This window comes from Pristiophorus japonicus, chromosome 3 (assembly GCF_044704955.1).
Source record: "Pristiophorus japonicus isolate sPriJap1 chromosome 3, sPriJap1.hap1, whole genome shotgun sequence".
NCBI classification, from domain to species: domain Eukaryota; kingdom Metazoa; phylum Chordata; class Chondrichthyes; family Pristiophoridae; genus Pristiophorus; species Pristiophorus japonicus.
The window spans coordinates 326,298,004-326,316,156 of NC_091979.1; the positions used below are offsets into that span (position 1 = coordinate 326,298,004).

The following is an 18,153-nucleotide window of genomic DNA, read 5'->3' on the forward strand; positions in this document are numbered from 1 at the left end:
CCACAGCTGTGCAATTTTTTTCATTCGGATACTAATCCAACTCCGTTTTGAAAGATAAGATTGAGTCTGACTCCACCGCCCTTTAGAGCAGTGTATTCCAGATTCTAACCACCTGCTGAGGAATGGCCACTCCTGTTCCTATGGAAAAAGGCAGAGAAACACGGGATCAATTCCTGCCACACTCAGAACCTTGCTAAATTTCGCACCGTCATTCTATTCTCGTGACACAAGCTCCAGAAGTGTAGTCCAGCTGTTGAGGTTAAAGCTCTGGTTAAGTTCCCCACTGTCTTTCTGCCACAGCGTTTCCGTAGTGTAGTGGTTATCACATTCGCCTAACACGCGCAAGATTCCCGGTCCGAAACCGGGCGGAAACATTATGCAAACGTGTTCAATTAATGATTAGATGAAATTAAATCATTCATATTAGTGGTTCAATATTAACAGAGTGCAGTGTCTCACGATGCTATTCCATTTGCTGATTTCTCTCTGCAGTTCTGTACACTCTCAAATTCTACACAGTGTCTCTCACTCCCTCCCGTTTCCAGCCCTGACGCTGGAGAAACCATATCTCAAAGCTGCACATTCCGTGCATTCAGGTCAGCTGTGAGAGATTATTAAAGGATCCTGCCATGCCGCCACGCTTCACAACAGAAAATTAAAGCCACAAATAAACCCATCGACTAATCACTATTCCCCAGCTCCAGAGTGAGTGAGAGCGGGACAAGCCCTAACTTCCGCTCCAACACTCTCCAATCAGCCGCTGCCGGCGGAAAGCGGAAAATGCAGCATCAAACAGCGGTTTGCCGCCCTTCATTGGGCTGCAAAATGCCACCGTTCGAGACAACGCTCCCCGTACACCGAACAGCAGCCTCATAAGATGCTTCATCTCACCTTCCTGAGTTCGAGCCCCAGCTTGCACGAACACTTCTTCACTGGAAACACCATTAATTATCTGATTGCCACGTTTTGCATCATGAAAGTAATCCTAACCGATAATTTCTAATCATAGAGGTTTACAGCTTGGAAGGAGTCATTTAAGCCCATTGTATCTGCACCGGCCAACAAATGCCCAGTTTGAGGCGTGTACCCCTGCACCTTATTGCATTTCATGTGCACATCTAAGAACTTGTTAAATGTGGTGATGGTTTCTGCCTGCACCACACTTTCAGGCAGTGAGTTGAGACCCTCACAAACATCTGCTTGCAGAATGTTCACTTCAAATCCCCTTTAACCCTTACACTAATTACTTTTAAATTATGCAGCCTGGTTGTTGACCACTCCACTCTGTGAAATAGAACCTTTCAATCTACAATATCTAGGCCCCTCCTATTTTTATAAACCTCAATGCTGTCGCCCATCAGCCTCCTCTGTTCCAAGGAAAACAAACCCATCCTATCCAATCTGTCCTCATAGCAAAGTTGCTCCACTCCCGGCAACATCTACGTAAATCTCCTCTGTACCCTCTCCAGCGTATTCACGTCCTTCCTTCAATGCGGTGACTAGAACTGCACGCAGTACTCCAGCTGTGGCCGAACCAGAATTTTATACAGTTCTAGCATAACCCACTTGCTGTTCTGTTCCTTGCTTCTGCCAATAAAGGCTACCATTCCATATGACTTCTTAACCAACTTTTCCAACTGGCCAGCTACATTCAGGGATTTGTGGACAAGCAATCCCATTTACCTTTGTTCCTCTACACTTCTCAATGTCATACCAGTTGATGTGTATTCCCTTTCCTTGTTAGCCCTCCACAAATGCGCTATCACTCACATCTCTGGATTAAATTCCATTTGCCACTGCTCTACCCCCTTATCAGTTGATTGATATCTTCCTGGAGTCTCCAGCTTTCTTCTTCATTATCAACCCACTGCCTATTTTAATAACACCTGAAAACTTCGAAATCATAACACCTATATTCAAGTTTAGATCATTGATAAATACCATAAAAAGCAATGGATCTGGCTCTGAAAACTGCGGAACCCCACTGGAATCATCCTTCCAGTCACAAAAATACCCATCAAACATTACCCTTTGCTAACTGCCTCTGAGCAAAATTTGGATCCAATATGCCGCTTCGCCCTGAATCACATGGGCATTTACTTAGAAAATGCATAATCATTAAATGTTATCCTGCCTTCATGGGAAAACATCATTAATTGACTGATGATCTTCATTTGCACAACTAAAGAAATGTTAACTGAAGGAGAGTCCTTAATTGAATAACTTATCTGTGCTCTGCACTTTACCTCTGAATCCATAAACCATATTGGACAGTGTGCTTTAGAAGTCTGCTTCAAAATGTTCCTTGCTGGTAACATGTACATGGGACGTTGGAAACAGTGAGATAGACTGTAGTGCAAGGGACTGGTTATTGTGAAACAGCAAAGAAAATATACATTCTGGAAGAATACCATCGAAAAGAAGTGTGACCCGAACAGCCAAAAAGAAGATGAAGTGCTGAGCCCTTTTCAGCATAAAATTCTTTTCCCAAACATTTTTCTGACCGAATCTTCACAAAACAAAAATGATGCTTTTAAAGTCATTAAACCCGAATTTTCGTGCACCCAAATCTTCTGAATCAGATGCCTCTCGTTGTGCCGACTGAATCCATGTCCCTCTCAATATTCTGCTGACATGCACACTATTAAATGTGCCACTAACTTATACAATCAAAGAATAAGGGAATGGTTGCAGCCCGTCGAGCCCATGCCAACTCTCAGCAAGTCTCACTCCCCTGTCATTTACACACAGCTGTGCAATTTTTTTCATTCGGATACTTATCCAACTCGTTTTGAAAGATAAGAATGAGTCTGACTCCACCGCCCTTTAGAGCAGTGTATTCCAGATTTTAACCACTTGCTGAGGAATGGCCACTCCTGTTCCTATGTATAAAGGCAGAGAAACACGGGATCAATTCCTGCCACACTCACAACCTTGCTAAATATAGCACCGTCATTCTATTCTCGTGACACAAGCTCCATAAGTGTAGTCCAGCTGTTGAGGTTAAAGGTCTGGTTATGTTCCCAACAATGCTACTGCCACAGCGTTTCCGTAGTGTAGTGGTTATCACGTTCGCCTCTCACGCGAAAGGTCCCCGGTTCGAAACCGGGCGGAAACATTATGCAAACGTGTTCAATTAATGATAAGATAAAATTAAATCATTCATATTAGTGGTTCAATGGTAACAGAGTGCAGTGTCTCACGATGCTGTTCCATTTGCTGATTTCTCTCTACAGTTCTGTTCACACTCAAATTCTTCACAGTGTCTCTCACTCCCTCCCGTTTCCAGCCCTGACGCTGGAGAAACCATATCTCAAAGCTTCACATTCCGTGCATTCAGGTCAGCTGTGAGCTTTTATTAAAGGATCCTGCCACGCCACCACGCTTCACAACAGAAAATTAAAGCCACAAACAAACCCATCGACTAATCGCTCTTCCCCAGCTCCAGAATGAGTGAGGGAGGGACAAGCCCTAACTTCCGCTCCCAGACTCTCCAATCAGCCGCTGCCGGCGGAAAGCGGAGAATGCAGCATCAAACAGCGGTTTACCGCCCTTCACTGGGCTGCAAAATGCCACCGTTTGAGACAACGCTCCCCGTACACCGAACAGCAACCTCATAAGATGCTTCATCTCAGCTTCCTGAGTTCGAGCCCCAGCTTGCACGAACACTTCTTCACTGGAAACACCATTAATTATCTGATGCCACGTTTTGCATCATGAAAGTAATCCTAACCGATAATTATATAATCATAGAGGTTTACAGCATGGAAGGAGTCATTTAAGCCCATCGTATCTGCACCGGCCAACAAATGCCCAGTTTTAGGTGTGTCCCCCTGCACCTTATTGCATTTCATGTGCACATCTCAGAACTTGTTAAATGTGGTGAGGGTTTCTGCCTGCACCACACTTTCAGGCAGTGAGTTTGAGACCCCCACAATCATCTGCATGCAGAATGTTCACTTCAAATGCCCTTTAACCCTTACACTAATTACTTTTAAATTATGCAGCCTGGTTGTTGACCACGCTGCTATGTGAAATAGACCCTTTTAAACAACAATATCTAGGCCCTTCCTATTTTTATACACCTCAATACTGTCGCCCATCAGCCTCCTCTGTTCCAAGGAAAACAAACCCATCCTATCCAATCTGTCCTCATAGCAAAGTTGCTCCACTGCCGGCAACAACTACGTAAAGCTCCTCTGTACCCTCTCCAGTGTATTCACGTCCTTCCTTCAATGCGGTGACTAGAACTGCACGCAGTACTCCAGCTGTGGCCTAACCAGAATTTTATACAGTTCTAGCATAAACCACTTGCTGTTCTGTTCCTTGCTTCTGCCAATAAATGCAACCATTCCATATGACTTCTTAACCAACTTTTCCAACTGGCCAGCTACCTTCAGGGATCTGTGGACAAGCAATCCCAGTTACCTTTGTTCCTCTACACTTCTCAATGTCATACCAGTTGATGTGTATTCCCTTTCCTTGTTAGCCCTCCACAAATGCGCGATCTCTCACATCTCTGGATTAAATTCCATTTGCAACTGCTCTACCCCCTTATCAGTTGATTGATATCTTCCTGTAGTCTCCAGCTTTCTTCTTCATTATCAACCCACTGCCTATTTTAAAAACACCTGAAAACTTCGTGATCATAACACCTATAATCAAGTTTAGATCATTGATAAATACCATAAAAGCAATGGATCTGGCACTGAAAACTGTGGAACCCCACTGGAAACATCCTTCCAGTCACAAAATCACCCATCAAACATTACCCTTTGCTTCCTGCCTCTGAGCCAAATTTGGATCCAATTTGCCACTTCGCCCTGAATCACATGGGCTTTTACTTAGAAAATGCATAATCATTAAATGTTATCCTGCCTTCATGGGAAAACATCATTAATTGACTGATGATCTTCATTTGCACAACTAAAGAAATGTTAACTGAAGGAGAGTCCTTAATTGAATAACTTATCTGTGCTCTGCACTTTACCTCTGAATCCATAAACCATATTGGACAGTGTGCTTTAGAAGTCTGCTTCAAAATGTTCCTTGCTGGTAACATGTACATGGGACGTTGGAAACAGTGAGATAGACTGTAGTGCAAGGGACTGGTTATTGTGAAACAGCAAAGAAAATATACAGTCTGGAAGAATACCATCGAAAAGAAGTGTGACCCTAACAGCCAAAAAGAAGATGAATTGCTGAGCCCTTTTCAGCAAAAAATTCTTTTCCCAAACATTTTTCTGACCGAATCTTCACAAAACAAAAATGATGCTTTTAAAGTCATTAAACCCGAATTTTCGTGCACCCAAATCTTCTGAATCAGATACCTCTCGTTGTGCCGACTGAATCCATGTCCCTTTCAATATTCTGCTGACATGCACACTATTAAATGTGCCACTAACTTATACAATCAAAGAATAAGGGAATGGTTGCAGCCCGTCGAGCCCATGCCAACTCTCAACAAGTCTCACTCCCCTGTCATTTACACACAGCTGTGCAATTTTTTTCATTCGGATACTTATCCAACTCGTTTTGAAAGATAAGAATGAGTCTGACTCCACCGCCCTTTAGAGCAGTGTATTCCAGATTTTAACCACTTGCTGAGGAATGGCCACTCCTGTTCCTATGTATAAAGGCAGAGAAACACGGGATCAATTCCTGCCACACTCACAACCATGCTAAATTTCGCACCGTCATTCTATTCTCGTGACACAAGCTCCATAAGTGTAGTCCAGCTGTTGAGGTTAAAGCTCTGGTTATGTTCCCAACAATGCTACTGCCACAGCTTTTCTGTAGCGTAGTGGTTATCACGTTCGCTTCACCCCCGAAAAGTCCCCGGTTCGAAACCGGGCGGAAACATTATGCAAACGTGTTCAATTAATGATTAGATAAAATTAAACCATTCATATTAGTGGTTCAATATTAACAGAGTGCAGTGTCTCACGATGCTGGTCCATTTGCTGATTTCTCTCTACCGTTCTGTTCACACTCAAATTCTTCACAGTGTCTCTCACTCCCTCCCGTTTCCAGCCCTGACGCTGGAGAAACCATATCTCAAAGCTGCACATTCCGTGCATTCAGGTCAGCTGTCAGCTTTTATTAAAGGATCCTGCCACGCCACCTAGCTTCACAACAGAAAATTAAAGCCACAAACAAACCCATCGACTAATCGCTCTTCCCCAGCTCCAGAATAAGTGAGGGTGGGACAAGCCCTAACTTCCGCTCCCACACTCTCCAATCAGCCGCTGCCGGCGCAATGCGGAGAATGCAGCATCAAACAGCGGTTTACCGCCCTTCACTGGGCTGCAAAATGCCACCGTTCGAGACAACGCTCCCCGTACACCGAACAGCAGCCTCATAAGATGCTTCATCTCAGCTTCCTGAGTTCGAGCCCCAGCTTGCACGAACACTTCTTCACTGGAAACACCATTAATTATCTGATTGCCACGTTTTGCATCATGAAAGTAATCCTAACCGATAATTATATAATCATAGAGGTTTACAGCATGGAAGGAGTCATTTAAGCCCATCGTATCTGCACCGGCCAACAAATGCCCAGTTTTAGGTGTGTTCCCCTGCACCTTATTGCATTTCATGTGCACATCTAAGAACTTGTTAAATGTGGTGAGGGTTTCTGCCTGCACCACACTTTCAGGCAGTGAGTTTGAGACCCCCACAAACATCTGCATGCAGAATGTTCACTTCAAATCCCCTTTAACCCTTACACTAATTACTTTTAAATTATGCAGCCTGGTTGTTGACCACTCCGCTATGTGAAATAGACCCTTTTAAACAACAATATCTAGGCCCCTCCTATTTTTATACACCTCAATACTGTCGCCCATCAGCCTCCTCTGTTCCAAGGAAAACAAACCCATCCTATCCAATCTGTCCTCATAGCAAAGTTGCTCCACTCCCGGCAACAACTACGTAAATCTCCTCTGTACCCTCTCCAGCGTATTCACGTCCTTCCTTCAATGCGGTGACTAGAACTGCACGCAGTACTCCAGCTGTGGCCTAACCAGAATTTTATACAGTTCTAGCATAACCCACTTGCTGTTCTGTTCCTTGCTTCTGCCAATAAATGCTACCATTCCATATGACTTCTTAACCAACTTTTCCAACTGGCCAGCTACCTTCAGGGATCTGTGGACAAGCAATGCCAGTTACCTTTGTTCCTCTACACTTCTCAATGTCATACCAGTTGATGTGTATTCCCTTTCCTTGTTAGCCCTCCACAAATGCGCTATCACTAACATCTCTGGATTAAATTCCATTTGCCACTGCTCTACCCCCTTATCTGTTGATTGATATCTTCCTGGAGTCTCCAGCTTTCTTCTTCATTATCAACCCACTGCCTATTTTAATAACACCTGAAAACTTCGTTATCATAACACCTATAATCAAGTTTAGATCATTGATAAATACCATAAAAAGCAATGGATCTGGCACTGAAAACTGCGGAACCCCACTGGAATCATCCTTCCAGTCACAAAAACACCCATCAAACATTACCCTTTGCTTACTGCCTCTGAGCCAAATTTGGATCCAATATGCCACTTCGCCCTGAATCACATGGGCATTTACTTAGAAAATGCATAATCATTAAATGTTATCCTGCCTTCATGGGAAAACATCATTAATTGACTGATGATCTTCATTTGCACAACTAAAGAAATGTTAACTGAAGGAGAGTCCTTAATTGAATAACTTATCTGTGCTCTGCACTTTACCTCTGAATCCATAAACCATTTTGGACAGTGTGCTTTAGAAGTCTGCTTCAAAAAGTTCCTTGCAGGTAACATGTACATGGGACGTTGGAAACAGTGAGATAGACTGTAGTGCAAGGGACTGGTTATTGTGAAACAGCAAAGAAAATAAACATTCTGGAAGAATACCATCGAAAAGAAGTATGACCCTAACAGCCAAAAAGAAGATGAAGTGCTGAGCCCTTTTCAGCAAAAAATTCTTTTCCCAAGCATTTTTCTGACCGAATCTTCACAAAACAAAAATGATGCTTTTAAAGTCATTAAACCCGAATTTTCGTGCACCCAAATCTTCTGAATCAGATGCCTCTCGTTGTGCCGACTGAATCCATGTCCCTTTCAATATTCTGCTGACATGCACACTATTAAATGTGCCACTAACTTATACAATCAAAGGATAAGGGAATGGTTGCAGCCCGTCGAGCCCATGCCAACTCTCAACAAGTCTCACTCCCCTGTCATTTACACACAGCTGTGCAATTTTTTTCTTTCGGATACTTATCCAACTCGTTTTGAAAGATAAGAATGAGTCTGACTCCACCGCCCTTTAGAGCAGTGTATTCCAGATTTTAACCACTTGCTGAGGAATGGCCACTCCTGTTCCTCTGTATAAAGGCAGAGAAACACGAGATCAATTCCTGCCACACTCACAACCTTGCTAAATTTCGCACCGTCATTCTATTCTCGTGACACAAGCTCCATAAGTGTAGTCCAGCTGTTGAGGTTAAAGCTCTGGTTATGTTCCCAACAATGCTGCTGCCACAGCATTTCCGTAGTGTAGTGGTTATCACGTTCGCCTCACACGCGAAAGGTCCCCGGCTCGAAACCGGGCGGAAACATTATGCAAACGTGTTCAATTAATGATTAGCTAAAATTAAATCATTCATATTCGTGGTTCAATATTAACAGAGTGCAGAGTCTCACGATGCTGGTCCATTTGCTGATTTCTCTCTGCCGTTCTGTTCACACTCAAATTCTTCACAGTGTCTCTCACTCCCTCCCGTTTCCATCCCTGACGCTGGAGAAACCATATCTCAAAGCTGCACATTCCGTGCATTCAGGTCAGCTGTGAGCTTTTATTAAAGGATCCTGCCAGGCCACCAAGCTTCACAACAGAAAATTAAAGCCACAAACAAACCCATCGACTAATCGCTCTTCCACAGCTCCAGAATGAGTGAGGGCGGGACAAGCCCTAACTTCCGCTCCCACACTCTCCAATCAGCCGCTGCCGGCGGAAAGCAGAGAATGCAGCATCAAACAGTGGTTTACCGCCCTTCACTGGGCTGCAAAATGCCACCGTTCGAGACAACGCTCCCCGTACACCGAACAGCAGCCTCATAAGATGTTTCATCTCAGCTTCCTGAGTTCGAGCCCCAGCTTGCACGAACACTTCTTCACTGGAAACACCATTAATTATCTGATTGCCACGTTTTGCATCATGAAAGTAATCCTAACCGATAATTATATAATCATAGAGGTTTACAGCATGGAAGGAGTCATTTAAGCCCATCGTATCTGCACCGGCCAACAAATGCCCAGTTTTAGGTGTGTCCCCCTGCACCTTATTGCATTTCATGTGCACATCTAAGAACTTGTTAAATGTGGTGAGGGTTTCTGCCTGCACCACACTTTCAGGCAGTGAGTTTGAGACCCCCACAAACATCTGCAAGCAGAATGTTCACTTCAAAACCCCTTTAACCCTTACACTAATTACTTTTAAATTATGCAGCCTGGTTGTTGACCACTCCGCTATGTGAAATAGACCCTTTTAAACAACAATATCTAGGCCCCTCCTATTTTTATACACCTCAATACTGTCGCCCATCAGCCTCCTCTGTTCCAAGGAAAACAAACCCATCCTATCCAATCTGTCGTCATAGCAAAGTTGCTCCACTGCTGGCAACAACTACGTAAAGCTCCTCTGTACCCTCTCCAGCGTATTCACGTCCTTCCTTCAATGCGGTGACTAGAACTGCACGCAGTACTCCAGCTTTGGCCTAACCAGAATTTTATACAGTTCTAGCATAAACCACTTGCTGTTCTGTTCCTTGCTTCTGCCAATAAATGCAACCATTCCATATGACTTCTTAACCAACTTTTCCAACTGGCCAGCTACCTTCGGGGATCTGTGGACAAGCAATCCCAGTTACCTTTATCCTCTACACTTCTCAATGTCATACCAGTTGATGTGTATTCCCTTTCCTTGTTCGCCCTCCACAAATGCGCGATCTCTCACATCTCTGGATTAAATTCCATTTGCCACTGCTCTGCCCCCTTATCAGTTGATTGATATCTTCCTGGAGTCTCCAGCTTTCTTCTTCATTATCAACCCACTGCCTATTTTAATAACACCTGAAAACTTCGTAATCATAACACCTATATTCAAGTTTAGATCATTGATAAATACCATAAAAAGCAATGGATCTGGCACTGAAAACTGCGGAACCCCACTGGAATCATCCTTCCAGTCACAAAAACAACCATCAAAAATTACCCTTTGCTTACTGCCTCTGAGCCAAATTTGGATCCAATATGCCACTTCGCCCTGAATCACATGGGCATTTACTTAGAAAATGCATAATCATTAAATGTTATCCTGCCTTCATGGGAAAACATCATTAATTGACTGATGATCTTCATTTGCACAACTAAAGAAATGTTAACTGAAGGAGAGTCCTTAATTGAATAACTTATCTGTGCTCTGCACTTTACCTCTGAATCCATAAACGATATTGGACAGTGTGCTTTAGAAGTCTGCTTCAAAATGTTCCTTGCTGGTAACATGTACATGGGACGTTGGAAACAGTGAGATAGACTGTAGTGCAAGGGACTGGTTATTGTGAAACAGCAAAGAAAATATACAGTCTGGAAGAATACCATCGAAAAGAAGTGTGACCCTAACAGCCAAAAAGAAGATGAAGTGCTGAGCCCTTTTCAGCAAAAAATTCTTTTCCCAAACATTTTTCTGACCGAATCTTCACAAAACAAAAATGATGCTTTTAAAGTCATTAAACCCGAATTTTCGTGCACCCAAATCTTCTGAATCAGATGCCTCTCGTTGTGCCGACTGAATCCATGTCGCCTTTCAATATTCTGCTGACATGCACACTATTAAATGTGCCACTAACTTATACAATCAAAGAATAAGGGAATGGTTGCAGCCCGTCGAGCCCATGCCAACTCTCAACAAGTCTCACTCCCCTGTCATTTACACACAGCTGTGCAATTTTTTTCATTCGGATATTTATCCAACTCGTTTTGAAAGATAAGAATGAGTGTGACTCTACCGCACTTTAGAGCAGTGTATTCCAGATTTTAACCACTTGCTGAGGAATGGCCACTCCTGTTCCGATGTATAAAGGCAGAGAAACACGGGATCAATTCCTGCCACACTCACAACCTTGCTAAATTTCGCACCGTCATTCTATTCTCGTGACACAAGCTCCATAAGTGTAGTCCAGCTGTTGAGGTTAAAGCTCTGGTTATGTTCCCAACAATGCTACTGCCACAGCGTTTCCGTAGTGTAGTGGTTATCACGTTCGCCTCACACGCGAAAGGTCCCCGGTTCGAAACCGGGCGGAAACATTATGCAAACGTGTTCAATTAATGATTAGATAAAATTAAATCATTCATATTAGTGGTTCAATATTAACAGAGTGCAGTGTCTCACGATGCTGGTCCATTTGCTGATTTCTCTCTGCCGTTCTGTTCACACTCAAATTCTTCACAGTGTCTCTCACTCCCTCCCGTTTCCAGCCCTGACGCTGGAGAAACCATATCTCAAAGCTGCACATTCCGTGCATTCAGGTCAGCTGTCAGCTTTTATTAAAGGATCCTGCCACGCCACCAAGCTTCACAACAGAAAATTAAAGCCACAAACAAACCCATCGACTAATCGCTCTTCCCCAGCTCCAGAATGAGTGAGGGCGGGACAAGCCCTAACTTCCGCTCCCACACTCTCCAATCAGCCGCTGCCGGCGGAAAGCGGAGAATGCAGCATCAAACAGCGGTTTACCGCCCTTCAGTGGGCTGCAAAATGCCACCGTTCGAGACAACGCTCCCCGTACACCGAACAGCAGCCTCATAAGATGCTTCATCTCAGCTTTCTGAGTTCGAGCCCCAGCTTGCACGAACACTTCTTCACTGGAAACACCATTAATTATCTGGTTGCCACGTTTTGCATCATGAAAGTAATCCTAACCGATAATTATATAATCATAGAGGTTTGCAGCATGGAAGGAGTCATTTAAGCCCATCGTATCTGCACCGGCCAACAAATGCCCAGTTTTAGGTGTGTCCCCCTGCAACTTATTGCATTTCATGTGCACATCTAAGAACTTGTTAAATGTGGTGAGGGTTTCTGCCTGCACCACACTTTCAGGCAGTGAGTTTGAGACCCCCACAATCATCTGCATGCAGAATGTTCACTTCAAATCCCCTTTAACCCTTACACTAATTACTTTGAAATTATGCAGCCTGGTTGTTGACCACTCCGCTATGTGAAATAGACCCTTTTAAACAACAATATCTAGGCCCCTCCTATTTTTATACACCTCAATACTGTCGCCCATCAGCCTCCTCTGTTCCAAGGAAAACAAAGCCATCCTATCCAATCTGTCCTCATAGCAAAGTTGCTCCACTCCCGGCAACAACTACGTAAATCTCCTCTGTACCCTCTCCAGCGTATTCACGTCCTTCCTTCAATGCGGTGACTAGAACTGCACGCAGTACTCCAGCTGTGGCCTAACAAGAATTTTATACAGTTCTAGCATAACCCACTTGCTGGTCTGTTCCTTGCTTCTGCCAATAAATGCTACCATTCCATATGACTTCTTAACCAACTTTTCCAACTGGCCAGCTACCTTCAGGGATCTGTGGACAAGCAATCCCAGTTTCCTTTGTTCCTCTACACTTCTCAATGTCATACCAGTTGATGTATATTCCCTTTCCTTGTTAGCCCTCCACAAATGCGCTATCACTAACATCTCTGGATTAAATTCAATTTGCCACTGCTCTACCCTCTTATCTGTTGATTGATATCTTCCTGGAGTCTCCAGCTTTCTTCTTCATTATCAACCCACTGCCTATTTTAATAACACCTGAAAACTTCGTAATCATAACACCTATATTCAAGTTTAGATCATTGATAAATACCATAAAAAGCAATGGATCTGGCACTGAAAACTGCAGAACCCCACTGGAATAATCCTTCCAGTCACAAAAACACCCATCAAACATTACCCTTTGCTTACTGCCTCTGAGCCAAATTTGGATCCAATATGCCACTTCGCCCTGAATCACATGGGCATTTACTTAGAAAATGCATAATCATTAAATGTTATCCTGCCTTCATGGGAAAACATCATTAATTGACTGATGATCTTCATTTGCACAACTAAAGAAATGTTAACTGAAGGAGAGTCCTCAATTGAATAACTTATCTGTGCTCTGCACTTTACCTCTGAATCCATAAACCATTTTGGACAGTGTGCTTTAGAAGTCTGCTTCAAAATGTTCCTTGCTGGTAACATGTACATGGGACGTTGGAAACAGTGAGATAGACTGTAGTGCAAGGGACTGGTTATTGTGAAACAGCAAAGAAAATATACATTCTGGAAGAATACCATCGAAAAGAAGTGTGACCCTAACAGCCAAAAAGAAGATGAAGTGCTGAGCCCTTTTAAGCAAAAAATTCTTTTCCCAAACATTTCACTGACCGAATCTTCACAAAACAAAAATGATGCTTTTAAAGTCATTAAACCCGAATTTTCGTGCACACAAATCTTCTGAATCAGATGCCTCTCGTTGTGCCGACTGAATCCATGTCCCTTTCGATATTCTGCTGACATGCACACTATTAAATGTGCCACTAACTTATACAATCAAAGAATAAGGGAATGGTTGCAGCCCGTCGAGCCCATGCCAACTCTCAACAAGTCTCACTCCCCTGTCATTTACACACAGCTGTGCAATTTTTTTCATTCGGATACTTATCCAACTCGTTTTGAAAGATAAGAATGAGTCTGACTCCACCGCCCTTTAGAGCAGTGTATTCCAGATTTTAACCACTTGCTGAGGAATGGCCACTCCTGTTCCTCTGTATAAAGGCAGAGAAACACGGGATCAATTCCTGCCACACTCACAACCTTGCTAAATATAGCACCGTCATTCTATTCTCGTGACACAAGCTCCATCAGTGTAGTCCAGCTGTTGAGGTTAAAGCTCTGGTTATGTTCCCAACAATGCTACTGCCACAGCATTTCCGTAGTGTAGTGGTTATCACGTTCGCCTCACACGCGAAAGGTCCCTGGTTCGAAACCGGGAGGAAACATTATGCAAACGTTTTAATTAATGATTAGCTAAAATTAATTCATTCATATTCGTGGTTCAATATTAACAGAGTGCAGTTTCTCACGATGCTGGTCCATTTGCTGATTTCTCTCTGCAGTTCTGTTCACACTCAAATTCTTCACAGTGTCTCTCACTCCCTCCCGTTTCCAGCCCTGACGCTGGAGAAACCATATCTCAAAGCTGCACATTCCGTGCATTCAGGTCAGCTGTGAGAGATTATTAAAGGATCCTGCCACGCCACCAAGCTTCACAACAGAAAATTAAAGCCACAAACAAACCCATCGACTAATCGCTCTTCCCCAGCTCCAGAATGAGTGAGGGCGGGACAAGCCCGAACTTCCGCTCCCACACTCTCCAATCAGCCGCTGCCGGCGGAAAGCGGAGAATGCAGCATCAAACAGCGGTTTACCGCCCTTCACTGGGCTGCAAAATGCAACCGTTCGAGACAACGCCCCCCGTACACCGAACAGCAGCCTCATAAGATGCTTCATCTCAGCTTCCTGAGTTCGAGCCCCAGCTTGCACGAACACTTCTTCACTGGAAACACCATTAATTATCTGATTGCCACGTTTTGCATTATGAAAGTAATCCTAACCGATAATTATATAATCATAGAGGTTTACAGCATGGAAGGAGTCATTTAAGCCCATCGTATCTGCACCGGCCAACAAATGCCCAGTTTTAGGTGTGTCCCCCTGCACCTTATTGCATTTCATGTGCACATCTAAGAACTTGTTAAATGTGGTGAGGGTTTCTGCCTGCACCACACTTTCAGGCAGTGAGTTTGAGACCCCCACAAACATCTGCATGCAGAATGTTCACTTCAAATCCCCTTTAACCCTTACACTAATTACATTTAAATTATGCAGCCTGGTTGTTGACCACTCCGCTATGTGAAATAGACCCTTTTAAACAACAATATCTAGGCCCCTCCTATTTTTATACACCTCAATACTGTCGCCCATCAGCCTCCTCTGTTCCAAGGAAAACAAACCCATCCTATCCAATCTGTCCTCATAGCAAAGTTGCTCCACTGCCGGCAACAACTACGTAAAGCTCCTCTGTACCCTCTCCAGCGTATTCACGTCCTTCCTTCAATGCGGTGACTAGAACTGCACGCAGTACTCCAGCTGTGGCCTAACCAGAATTTTATACAGTTCTAGCATAACCCACTTGCTGTTCTGTTCCTTGCTTCTGCCAATAAATGCAACCATTCCATATGACTTCTTAACCAACTTTTCCAACTGGCCAGCTACCTTCAGGGATCTGTGGACAAGCAATCCCAGTTACCTTTGTTCCTCTGCACTTCTCAATGTCATACCAGTTGATGTGTATTCTCTTTCCTTGTTAGACCTCCACAAATGCGCGATCTCTCACATCTCTGGTTTAAATTCAATTTGCCACTGCTCTACCCACTTATCAGTTGATTGATATCTTCCTGGAGTCTCCAGCTTTCTTCTTCATTATCAACCACACTGCCTATTTTAATAACACCTGAAAACTTCGTAATCATAACACTTATATTCAAGTTTAGATCATTGATAAATACCATAAAAAGCAATGGATCTGGCACTGAAAACTGTGCAACCCCACTGGAAACATCCTTCCAGCCACAAAAACACCCATCAAACATTACCCTTTGCTTCCTGCCTGTGAGCCAAATTTGGATCCAATTTGCCACTGCGCCCTGAATCACATGGGCTTTTACTTAGAAAATGCATAATCATTAAATGTTTTCCTGCCTTCATGGGAAAACATCATTAATTGACTGATGATCTTCATTTGCACAACTAAAGAAATGTTAACTGAAGGAGAGTCCTTAATTGAATAACTTATCTGTGCTCTGCACTTTAGCTCTGAATCCATAAACCATTATGGACACTGTGCTTTAGAAGTCTGCTTCAAAATGTTCATTGCTGGTAACATGTACATGAGACGTTGGAAACAGTGAGATAGACTGTAGTGCAAGGGACTGGTTATTGTGAAACAGCAAAGAAAATATACATTCTGGAAGAATACCATCGAAAAGAAGTGTGGCCCTAACAGCCAAAAAGAAGATGAAGTGCTGAGCCCTTTTCAGCAAAAAATTATTTTTCAAACATTTCTCTGACCGAATCTTCATAAAAGAAAAATGATGCTTTTAAAGTCATTAAACCCGAATTTTCGTGCACCCGAATCTTCTGAATCAGATGCCTCTCGTTGTGTCGACTGAATCCATGTCCCTTTCAAAATTCTGCTGACATGCGCACTATTAAATGTGCCACTAACTTATAGAATCAAAGAATAAGGGAATGGATGCAGCCCGTCGAGCCCATGCCAACTCTCAACAAGTCTCACTCCCCTGTCATTTACCCACAGCTGTGCAATTTTTTTCATTCGGATACTTATCCAACTCCGTTTTGAAAGATAAGATTGAGTCTGACTCCACCGCCCTTTAGAGAAGTGTATTCCAGATTCTAACCACTTGCTGAGGAATGGCCACTCCTATTCCTATGTATAAAGGCAGAGAAACACGGGATCAATTCCTGCCACACTCACAACCTTGCTAAATATAGCACCGTTATTCTATTCTCGTGACACAAGCTCCAGAAGTGTAGTCCAGCTGTGGAGGTTAAAGCTCTGGTTATGTTCCCAACAATGTTACTGCCACAGCGTTTCTGTAGTGTAGTGGTTATCACGTTCGCCTAACATGCGAAAAGTCCCCGGTTCGAAACCGGGTGGAAACATTATGCAAACGTGTTCAATCAATGATAAGATAAAATTAAATCATTCAGATTAGTGGTTCAATGTTAACAGAGTGCAGTGTCTCACGATGCTGGTCCATTTGCTGATTTCTGTCTGCAGTTCTGTTCACATTCAAATTCTACACAGTGTCTCTCACTCCCTCCCGTTTACAGCCCTGACGCTGGAGAAACCAGATCTCAAAGCTGCACATTCCTTGCATTCAGGTCAGCTGTGAGAGATTATTAAAGGATCCTGCCACGCCACCACGCTTCACAACAGAAAATTAAAGCCACAAACAAACCCATCGACTAATCGCTCTTCCTCAGCTCCAGAGTGAGTGAGGGCGGGACAAGCCCTAACTTCCGCTCCCACACTCTCCAATCAGCCGCTGCCGGCGGAAAGCGGAGAATGCAGCATCAAACAGCGGTTTACCGCCCTTCACTTGGCTGCAAAATGCCAACGTTCCAGACAACGCTCCCCGTGCTCTGAACAGCAGCCTCATAAGATGCTTCATCTCAGCTTCCTGAGTTCGAGCCCCAGCTTGCACGAACACTTCTTCACTGGAAACAGCATTAATTATCTGATTGCCACGTTTTGCATCATGAACGTAATCCTAACCGATAATTATATAACCATGGAGGTTTACAGCATGGAAGGAGTCATTTACGCCCATCGTATCTGCACCGGCCAAAAAATGCCCAGTTTTAGGTGTGTACCCCTGCACCTTATTGCATTTCATGTGCACATCTAAGAACTGGTTAAATGTGGTGAGGGTTTCTGCCTGCACCACACTTTCAGGCAGTGAGTTTGAGACCCCCACAAACATCTGCATGCAGAATGTTCACTTCAAATCCCCTTTAACCCTTACACTAATTACTTTTAAATTATGCAGCCTGGTTGTTGACCACTGCACTATGTGAAATAGACCCTTTTAATCAACAATATCTAGGCGTCTCCTATTTTTATACACCTCAATGCGGTCGCCCTTCAGCCTCCTCTGTTCCAAGGAAAACAAACCCATCCTATCCAATCTGTCCTCATAGCAAAGTTGCTCCACTCCCGGCAACATCTACGTAAATCTCCTCTGTACCCTCTCCAGCGTATTCACGTTCTTCCTTCAGTGCGGTGACCAGAACTGCACGCAGTACTCCAGCTGTGGCCTAACCAGAATTTTATACAGTTCTAGCATAACACACTTGCTGTTCTGTTCCTTGCTTCTGCCAATAAATGCAACCATTCCATATGACTTCTTAATCAACTTTTCCAACTGGTCAGCTGCCTTCAGGGATCTGTGGACAAGCAATCCCAG

At 43.6% G+C, this 18,153-nt stretch overlaps 6 non-coding genes across 6 annotated transcripts; all 6 read left to right on the forward strand.

Moving 5' to 3' along the window:
* The first annotated feature begins 301 nt into the window (after positions 1-301).
* On the forward strand, positions 302-374 carry trnav-aac (transfer RNA valine (anticodon AAC)). Its single transcript has one exon. It is a non-coding gene; the product is annotated as a tRNA-Val (tRNA).
* Positions 375-3,045: 2,671 nt separating this feature from the next.
* Positions 3,046-3,118, forward strand: trnae-cuc (transfer RNA glutamic acid (anticodon CUC)). The gene has a single exon. It is a non-coding gene; the product is annotated as a tRNA-Glu (tRNA).
* Positions 3,119-8,535: 5,417 nt separating this feature from the next.
* Positions 8,536-8,608, forward strand: trnav-cac (transfer RNA valine (anticodon CAC)). The gene has a single exon. It is a non-coding gene; the product is annotated as a tRNA-Val (tRNA).
* A 2,673-nt stretch (positions 8,609-11,281) lies between these two features.
* Positions 11,282-11,354, forward strand: trnav-cac (transfer RNA valine (anticodon CAC)). The gene has a single exon. It is a non-coding gene; the product is annotated as a tRNA-Val (tRNA).
* Positions 11,355-14,027: 2,673 nt separating this feature from the next.
* trnav-cac (transfer RNA valine (anticodon CAC)) lies at positions 14,028-14,100 on the forward strand. The gene has a single exon. It is a non-coding gene; the product is annotated as a tRNA-Val (tRNA).
* Positions 14,101-16,773: 2,673 nt separating this feature from the next.
* On the forward strand, positions 16,774-16,846 carry trnav-aac (transfer RNA valine (anticodon AAC)). The gene has a single exon. It is a non-coding gene; the product is annotated as a tRNA-Val (tRNA).
* The last annotated feature ends 1,307 nt before the right edge of the window (positions 16,847-18,153 follow it).